This window comes from Gasterosteus aculeatus, chromosome 6, assembly GCF_964276395.1.
Source record: "Gasterosteus aculeatus chromosome 6, fGasAcu3.hap1.1, whole genome shotgun sequence".
Lineage (NCBI taxonomy): Eukaryota > Metazoa > Chordata > Actinopteri > Perciformes > Gasterosteidae > Gasterosteus > Gasterosteus aculeatus.
The window spans coordinates 2,366,707-2,376,141 of NC_135693.1; positions in this window are offsets into that span (position 1 = coordinate 2,366,707).

Genomic DNA, 9,435 nt, shown 5'->3' on the forward strand with positions numbered 1-9,435 from the left:
AAATTCAGCCTACAGAGGGCTTCATTTTATAGATACCCCAAAAATCAAAGTGAAAAAATCATGTGGCATTTTGCCAAAATGGAAAATCTTGTGGGGCAATTCAATTGTATCAATTCCTTCATGCTCCAGGTACTGCTGGAGTTGAAAAATATGTGCAACTTCTTTGTTAAGAAATGGCATCACGCTCCCAGTAGTGATAATGACTCTAGCTAAAGCTAACAGTAGTGGAAAATGAGTGAAAGAGAACAAGAGGAGAAACTTGAATTGGCCTCCACATGCAAAACCAGTCCTGTTTAGGGGTCGCCTCACTGTCGCCCCTCTAGTGAACCTGTTGTAGCTGAAACTGGCAACTAACAACCCCCTATGCTACTTACCTGACCAGATCATTATCAGAGTTCAATTGCATTCAAACCATACCCTGATAAAAGCTTGTTCCTATCATGAGCAGTGTATAATATAGACTGATTGTATAGAAGTCTGTCAAGAAATTATTCTAGTTTTCTCCATTTATTCCCTCAGTAAAAATTGTAAACATGAGTTAATGGTCTCAAATATAGGGTGAACTCTTCCTCAATACAGTATGATTTTAATTTAGTAAAGTATTGTCACGGTGGCGTGGTGGTTAGCACTGTCGCCTCACAGCAAGAAGGTCCTGGGTTCGATTCTGTCCAGTGGCCTTTCTGTGTGGAGTCTGCATGTACTTCCTGTGTCTGCGTGGGTTCTCTCTGGGTTCTCCGGCTTCCTCCCACAGTCCAAAGACATGCTCTGGGGATCATGTTAACTTGACTTTAAATTGCCCGTAGATGTGTGAATGTGAGTGTGAATGGTTGTATGTGAGTGTGAGTGTGTTGGCCCTGCGATTGGCTGGCGACCAGTCCAGGGTGTACCCCGTCTCTCGCCCTGGGATAGACTCCAGCCCCCCCGCGACCCTGTGTGCAGGATAAGCGGTTTGACGATGGATGGATGGATGGATGGAAGTATTGTCCATTTAGAATCGAATGGACCATAAAGCAAGGTATGCTTTAGGGCGGGGCTACCTTGTAATCGGCAGGATGCCTCCGCTACCTGAGCCCCAACTTTGGACCATTCCTCCACATTTCAAATATATTAACTTGCAAAAATCCAAGTTGGCAACAGCCGAATTCCAAGATGATGACAATGAAATGGTTGGAGATGATGTTGCATCCTGCTTCCTGTCCACCAATAAAAGTGCAACAAGCACACATTTCTTATATCCAGCTTGATACTCAGTAAATGCAGTGAGCTCTGGGAGTGTTTTTAAATATTACATTTTTTGTTGATTGCTAGCAAATATCAATCAGGTAAGCCAGCATCTATTTCCCTGATTTTCTTGAAAACTTATTGACTCTTGTCTAGATATTGTTTGATGCTAAATCATTTTTCCGAAGATCTATAACCACCCACGCCAAACTTTTCGTCAATCCATCAAATAGTTGTCAAGAAAAGTCATAGAAATAAACAATACAAAGCTCATGGTGACATTAAACCGTGGGTGAACAAAGTCATTCACTCTTTTTGATCTTTTTAAATCAACAATCGAAAAAACTGATGTAGACTATTCAGGGGATGCTGTAGTGTAAAGAATATGAACAGGGGAGAAAAAATAGGATTCTCATAACATATTTTTGATCAAAAATAGTTTATAGTAGTAGAGTCACATCTCAACATTGACAGGACCACTCAATGTCAGAGTTTAAAAGCACTTCGGACCCATTTTTCTAATGCTTCAAGACAATGACAATGACCATAGCTGGTGTATGAGAGGTGAACTTCAGTGCACGGGATGTCCAAGGAATGTTGGCGTCACTTCAGGAGGTCTCATGCTCTCTGCTATGTGTCAGTGGAATAAACATTTTGGCTGGAATATAAACACACATCAGAAAGTCAAGTTGCTATGGCCTCTACTCACAATATGAACAGCAACACCATACCAAAGCAACTAGGGATGACGCACAGAGATGGTAGCCCGGTCCCCGAACAGGACACCGCTTTTAAAGGCAAACTATCATCACTAGCATCACTGTTGACTATGTTTATATTTGAGGTAAATGTTTAAAAGGCCATGACACATGATATAGGACCATAGTAAAAGCCATGTATTGGAGGTCCAACACTGCTCTATAGTACAGTATGAACCTCTGAGCCATCACACGCCTCACACACTAAACCAATCTGCTTCTCTGACTGTTGATGCTGATTCTGAGCTGGGATGAACTACAGCATAGATGACGATTCTGTGATCTGTCTATATGTGATCTGATCAGTGTGGTTATGCTGATGACTCTTATCACATTAAGGTGGACACACTACAGGGAATGTCTTACATGAATACAATAACTCTTTGTACTGTAAAATTCAAAGATTTTAATCTCAAGATACTATTGGTGAATAGGATACATACAGTACCAGTCAAAAGTTTGGACACAAGAGTGTGTCCAAAAGTGTTGTCCTAGCAGGTCTCCGTAGATTGTAGTTCCCTATGGAGCCTGCTGACACCTGCTGCTGCCATCATCATCATTATTATTTTAAATGTTAATCATATTACTGTAATCATAAACCAACATTACCCTCTCCTAAAGTCTTTGTGCTCTCCCTCCCCACAGGCTTCTGTGGATGGTGGTTCTATCTGATGGTGGTTGCCCTTGGAGTGGTCCTGCTGTGCGCCTGGCTTACTACTCACAATTCCTTGAATAATTTCTGTCATAGGAATTGCATGTATTATATATTGTTCATTCTGTACACATGGCATCCATTGTAGTCTGTCCATCCCGGGAGTGGGATCCCTCCTCTGACGTTCTCCCTAAAGGCTGGCGCATGCGTCTGCGCCTTTACGCACCGCTGTGTCGACGCCCTTGTTTCAATTCATGGTTCTAAAAGGCTTGTGTGTGTTGCAGAGCAATTCACCTCCAGAACAACAGGTGGAGTAACGTGTTTTTGTTGAAGACGACCTAAAGAGTCACGTCTTTGTGTGTGGAAGTCGTTGGTTTGTTTACTTTATTTATAATAAGACTTTATTGCCCCGCGCATCGCCACTGTTGCTTTTCATCACGCACACATTTGTCCCCCCCTCGACCGGCATTACACATACTGTGGCAACCCACAGGCGCAGCACTCTGGACATCGCCTCAAGAGAGCAGCACAAAGAACAGGGGCACCAACGAGCAAGAGGTCAGGTGACCAAAAGGGGAAACACCCCACCCCCTCTGGAGACAACGAGCGCCCCAGGTGCAGCTCATAAACCTGTCGTTGCCACTTAAGCTTACACACTTGTCCTTTCATTGTGCTTGACTCGGCGGCCCATAAATCTTAAGCTTTGTGGTAACTGAAAATGGAACTAAACTGGTTTTGTATTTGTCCACAGGACTTGTGGCCCCACCATTTATGACCACCTACAAACAACACTTGTTCGGGATAATGCATACATATATACAGAGCCTCACATGAGCCATTAAGTGGATTTCACTGCAAGCAGCCATTAGCCCTAATGGTCATTCTATCGATGACCAACTAAAACCACAAAAGGAATGCACATGTGCTGTGATACAATATTGAGAAAAGTATGAATAGTAAATGCTCGGTTTATGCTGTTCTGACATCAGGTTATGCCATTCAGAAAAAGGAACCTGCCACCTGCCACTTTTTGATCTACTGTGGTTCTCTGTAATTATTGGCCGATCGCAAAATAACTTTATCCCACCTTTGTCAATGCATTGCAATTGGGCAATTTATCCCACTTGTTTAATGTATTGGAAAGCTTAATAGAACCATGGATAACATGCAGGAATGCATGCCAAAGTCCAGAGAGATGTGCCTGATGACTGGCTAATTTACTGCTTTGCGCCTCATATCAAGTGTACAACATGCTGTACCTGATTTACCTGGCTTTGTATTTGAAATCCACCAGTGGAGCAGGACTTCTGCTGTCCAGCATGTTGTCTTTTAATGTATATTTATTCTTTTTAATCATTGATTTATTTATTGTATGTTGTAGACTGCGTGCATGTGATACATATGACAAAATCAAAATCAACCTGAGTCAGTGACAAATCTATACAAAGCAATTTTTCTCCTGTAACAGTAACAGCTTGGTCGGTAGAGAAAGGTAACCAGTTTTAGATCTCTCTAGACAGATTGGCCTATATTGGCCTATTTTTTTTAATCGCTTTTTGGAAAATAAAAACATGTCTACATCTGGTATTTTGTTGATTTTTTCAGTTCAAAAATATATTTATAAAATGAACTTATATTTGCCGAATTTTCGTCACCCGACTGCTTGATCTCGAGCATGCGCGCGCAGATAACGTCGGTTTTCAGGGTAAGTCAGCAAAATGGCTAGTGTTAAACAAAAAGTTGATAGAGTGCAGGGTTTTCAAAGAACAGTGGACCGATTATTTTTTTGTTCAGTGTAAGAACCGTGCAGTTTGTATTATATGTAAAGAAAGTGTGGCGGTTTTCATAGAATATAATCTGCGTCAAGTCAAGTCAAGTCATTTTATTTTGTATAGCCCAAAATCGCAAATTACAAATTTGCCTCAGAGGGCTTTACAGTCTGTACACATACAACATCCTCTGCCCCGAAACCCTCCATCGGCACAGGAAAAACTCCCCAAAAAAGGAAAAAAACCCTTACAAGAGGGAAAAAAGGGAATAAAACCTTAGGGAGAACGTCAGAGGAGGGATCCCACTCCCGGGATGGACAGACTACAATGGATGCCATGTGTACAGAATGAACAATGTATAATCATGCAATTCCTATGACAGAAATGATTCAAGTAATTGTGAGTAGTAAGCCAGGCGCACAGCAGGACCACTGCAGGGGCAACCACCATCAGATAGAACCACCATCACATAGAACCACCATCCACAGAATCCTGTGGGGAGGGAGAGCACAGAGATTTTAGGAGAGGGAAATGTCGGTTTATGAGTAAAGTAATATGATTAATATCTAAAATAATGATGATGATGGCAGCAGCAGGCGTCACCATGGCCACGGTAGGTGTCAGGACCAGGGTCCCGAAGGAACCACGATCTACGGAGACCTGATAGGGGAGAAAGCACACAAAAAACTCCCGGAAAGAAGCTGAATTAGTCATGTGCATTAATAAAACTTGAATTATGGTAGAACGAGAGCGTGAGAGAGGAGCTTGGTGTGTCCTAAGAATTCCCCCGGCATTCTAAGCCTATAGCAGCTTAACTAAGGGCTGGTCCGAACTAACCTGAGCCAGCCCTAACTATAGGCAGAATCAAAGAGGAACGTTTTAAGTTTTACTTTAAAAGAGCTGACCGAATCTGCCCCCCGGACTGAAAGTGGAACCTGGTTCCACAAAAGAGGAGCTTGATAACTGAAGGCTCTGGCCCCCAGCCTACTTTTTAAAACCATAGGAACAACAAGTAACCCAGCATCTATGGAGCGCAGTTGCCTTGTAGGGCAATACGGTGTTACAAGCTCTTTAAGATACAACGGTGCCTCACCAGCAAGTGCCTTGTAGGTGAGGAGAAGTACCTTAAAATCTATTCTTGATTTAACAGGGAGCCAGTGCAGAGAAGTTAATACAGGAGTGATATGATCCCTTTTCTTAGTTCTTGTTAATACACGTGCTGCAGCATTCTGAATCAACTGGAGAGGCTTAAGAGATTTATAAGAGCAGCCTGATAACAAAGAATTACAGTAGTCCAGTCTGGAAGTGACAAACGCATGAACTAATTTTTCTGCATCACTTTGAGACAGGAAGTTCCTGATTTTTGATATGTTACGTAGATGAAAATAGGCAGTCCTTGAAGTCTTCTTTATATGCGAGTTGAAGGTCATATCCTGGTCGAAGAGAACTCCCAGATTCCTGACGGTGCTGCTGGGTACCAGAGCAATTCCATCCATAAAAACTGTATCATGTGACAGCTGGCTTCGAAGGCGCTCTGGGCCTATCAGGATAACTTCCGTTTTTTCTGAGTTTAGCATCAGGAAGTTGCCGGTCATCCAAGTTTTGATGTCTCCAAGACATTCTTGAAGTCTAACTAACTGGTCCGTCTCTTCTGGCTTGATCGACAGATACAGTTGAGTATCGTCTGCATAACAATGGAAGTTTATGCGGTGTTTCCTGATAAGATCGCCCAAAGGAAGCATATAGAGGGTAAATAAAATCGGTCCAAGTACAGAACCTTGTGGGACTCCGTGACCAACATTGGTGGTCTTTGAGGATTCATCGTTTACAAGCACAAACTGGGATCGGTCCGATAGGTAGGATTTAAACCAGCTGAGTGCAGTTCCTTTGATACCAATTAAATGTTCTAGTCTCTGCAACAGGATACAATGGTCTATGGTATCAAATGCGGCACTGAGGTCCAGCAAGACAAGAAAAGAGATGAGTCCTTGGTCCGATGCAAGTAGAAGATCATTCGTAATTTTCACCAGTGCGGTTTCTGTACTGTGATGCACTCGAAATCCTGACTGGAAATCCTCGAACAAAGCATTGTTTTGTAGAAAGTCACATAATTGATTTGCGACGGATTTCTCAAGGATCTTAGAGAGGAAGGGAAGATTAGAGATAGGTCTGTAGTTAGCCAACACCTCTGGAGCAAGAGTAGGTTTCTTAAGAAGAGGTTTAATTACAGCTACCTTGAAGGACTGTGGTACATGTCCTGTCAACAAAGACAGATTCATAATATCTAATAAGGATGTGCTAACTAAAGGAAAAACTTCCTTAAGCAGTTTGGTCGGAATCGGATCCAAGAGACAAGTAGAAGATTTAGACTTTGAAAATAAATAAGTCAGTTGATCAAGGTTGATGGAAGAGAAGGCATCCAAACAGGCATTAGGGCCCACTGCTGCATCCAAGGTTCCTACATCGGAGGACAGGTCGGCACTGGTTGAAGGCAGGAGACCATCAATTTTCTCTTTGATAGTCAGAATCTTATCATTGAAGAAGTTCATGAAGTCGTTACTAGTGAGGTCCAAAGGAATACACGGCTCGACAGAGCTGTGACTCTCTTTCAGTCGGGCTACAGTGCTGAAGAGAAACCTGGAGTTGTTTTTATTTTTCTCTATTAATGATGAGTAATAAGATGCTCTTGCGTTACGGAGAGCCTTCTTATACGTTTTAAGGCTGTCTTGCCAAACTAGCCTAGATCCTTCTGATTTGGTGGAACGCCATAATCGTTCAAGTTTCCGCACAGTTTGCTTTAGGTTCCGTGTTTGAGGGTTATACCACGGAGCAGACTTCCTTCTTGTTGCTATTCTTCTTTCCAGAGCAATAGCATCCAGCGCCACTCTCAAAGAGCCTGTAGCAGTATCGACAAAATTATCGATCTGGGACGGACTGAGGTTCTCACAGGAGTCTTCTTGTATCTTGAGGCAGGGCACTGAACTTAGAGCAGAAGGAATGGCTTCTTTAAATAAGGCTACAGCGGTATCCGATAAGCGTCGACTGTAGAAACCTTTGGCAGGAGGAGGTGGTTCTGATAGTAGAAATTCAAAGGTTATCAGACAATGGTCCGACAGGAGAGGGTTCTGTGGAAAAATTGTTAAATGTTCAATCTCAAATCCCATACACAAGAACCAAGTCGAGAGTGTGGTTAAAACAGTGAGTTGGTTTATTTACACACTGACAGAAACCAATTGAATCTAACAATGAAAGGAATGCAGTACTAAGGCTGTCGTTGTCGACATCCAGATGAATGTTAAAGTCACCCACAATAATTACCTTGTCTCTTTTAAGGACCAAACTCGTTAAGAACTGTGAAAATTCAGAAAGAAATTCTGAATAAGGACCTGGGGCCCTGTACACTATTACAAAGAGAACCGGCTGGATTATTTTCCAGGTCGGTTGCGAAAGACTGAAAACCAGGCTTTCAAATGAGTTATAATCCACCTTAGGTTTAAAGTTTATTAAAAGGCAGGAGTCATAAATAGCTGCCACTCCCCCCCCTCGGCCTGTGCCTCGGGGAATATGAGTATTAACATGACTCGGAGGAGTCGCTTCATTTAAACAGAAATATTCCCCATTCAACAACCACGTTTCAGTAAGACAAAATACATCAACATGGTGATCTGATATTAGTTCATTTACCAAAACAGCTTTAGATGACAGAGATCTGATATTCAAAAGACCCCCTTTAATTCTCCTATTTTGTTGCACTATTGCATTATTAGTTTTAACTTTAATTAAGTTATTTACTACAACTCCTCGGTTGTTTACCTTTAACTTAGATAAGTGTGTCCGTGGGGCAGACAAGGTCTCTATAGGGTTCATTATGCTGAGTGACTGCTCAGATTGAAGCGCAGAGAAGTGTGTAAGACTGCGACTCTGCTCCCTGGTCTGAACTCTGGGTCATGGATTAAGTCCACTAAGAAACTGGGTCAGGTTCTTAGAAAGAAGTTCAGCTCCATCCAAAGTGGGATGGATGCCGTCCCTCCTAATCAGACGAGGCTCTCCCCAAAACGTCTTCCAGTGATCAACGAAGCCCACATTATTTACTGGGCACCACCTCGACAACCAGCGGCGGAATGACGACATGCGGCTATACGTGTCGTCACTTGTCAAGTTTGGGAGGGGGCCAGAGAAAACTACGGTGTCCGACATTGTTTTAGCGTATGTACACACCGATTCCACATTAACTTTAGTGACCTCTGAGCAACGTAATCGGGAGTCATTACCGCCGACATGTATTACAATCTTACTGTATTTACGTTTATCCTTAGCCAGCAGTTTAAGATAAGACTCAATGTCGCCCGCTCTGGCCCCCGGTATACATGTAACTATGGTCCCTGGTTTCGCTAACTTCACGTTCCTCAGAATGGAGCTACCTATCACCAGAGTTGGCTTCTCAGCGGGTGTGTCGCCGAGTGGGGAGAAGCGGTTTGAAACGTGAAGTGGTTGGTGGTTAACCGTGTGCTTCGACTTAGACTTATGCTTACTCCGGACAGTCACCCAGCCTCCCGGCTGCTCGGGGGTTGCCGGGGGACGGCTAGCAGGAGCGAACGCTACGTCTATGTGGCCCGCACCGGCTACGGGGGTGGGCGGGGTAACTACAGCGGCTAACGACTGAGCTTCCATGGTGCGGAGCCGTGATTCTAGCTCACTAAGCCTCGCCTCCAATTTATCAAATATACTACACTTCTTACATGTACCATTGTCCGTAAGGGAGGCAGAGGAATAGCTAAACATGTGACACACCGAGCAAGAAAGAGCAGGAGAGGTAGGGAGGGAAGAGAGCAATGACGTGCAGGACACAGCACAACTACTCATTTTTATTTGTGGAGTTACCGCAAGCTTTGAAGTGTCTGAGGAGCTGGCAGCTCTAAAAAGTCTCAAAGGAACAACAACAGGAGAGGATATTTTTGTCAGAGTGTGCAAAACATTGGAAGAGTTTGATCTACACTGGTCTAAATTGGCTAGCATCACCACGGATGGCGCACCT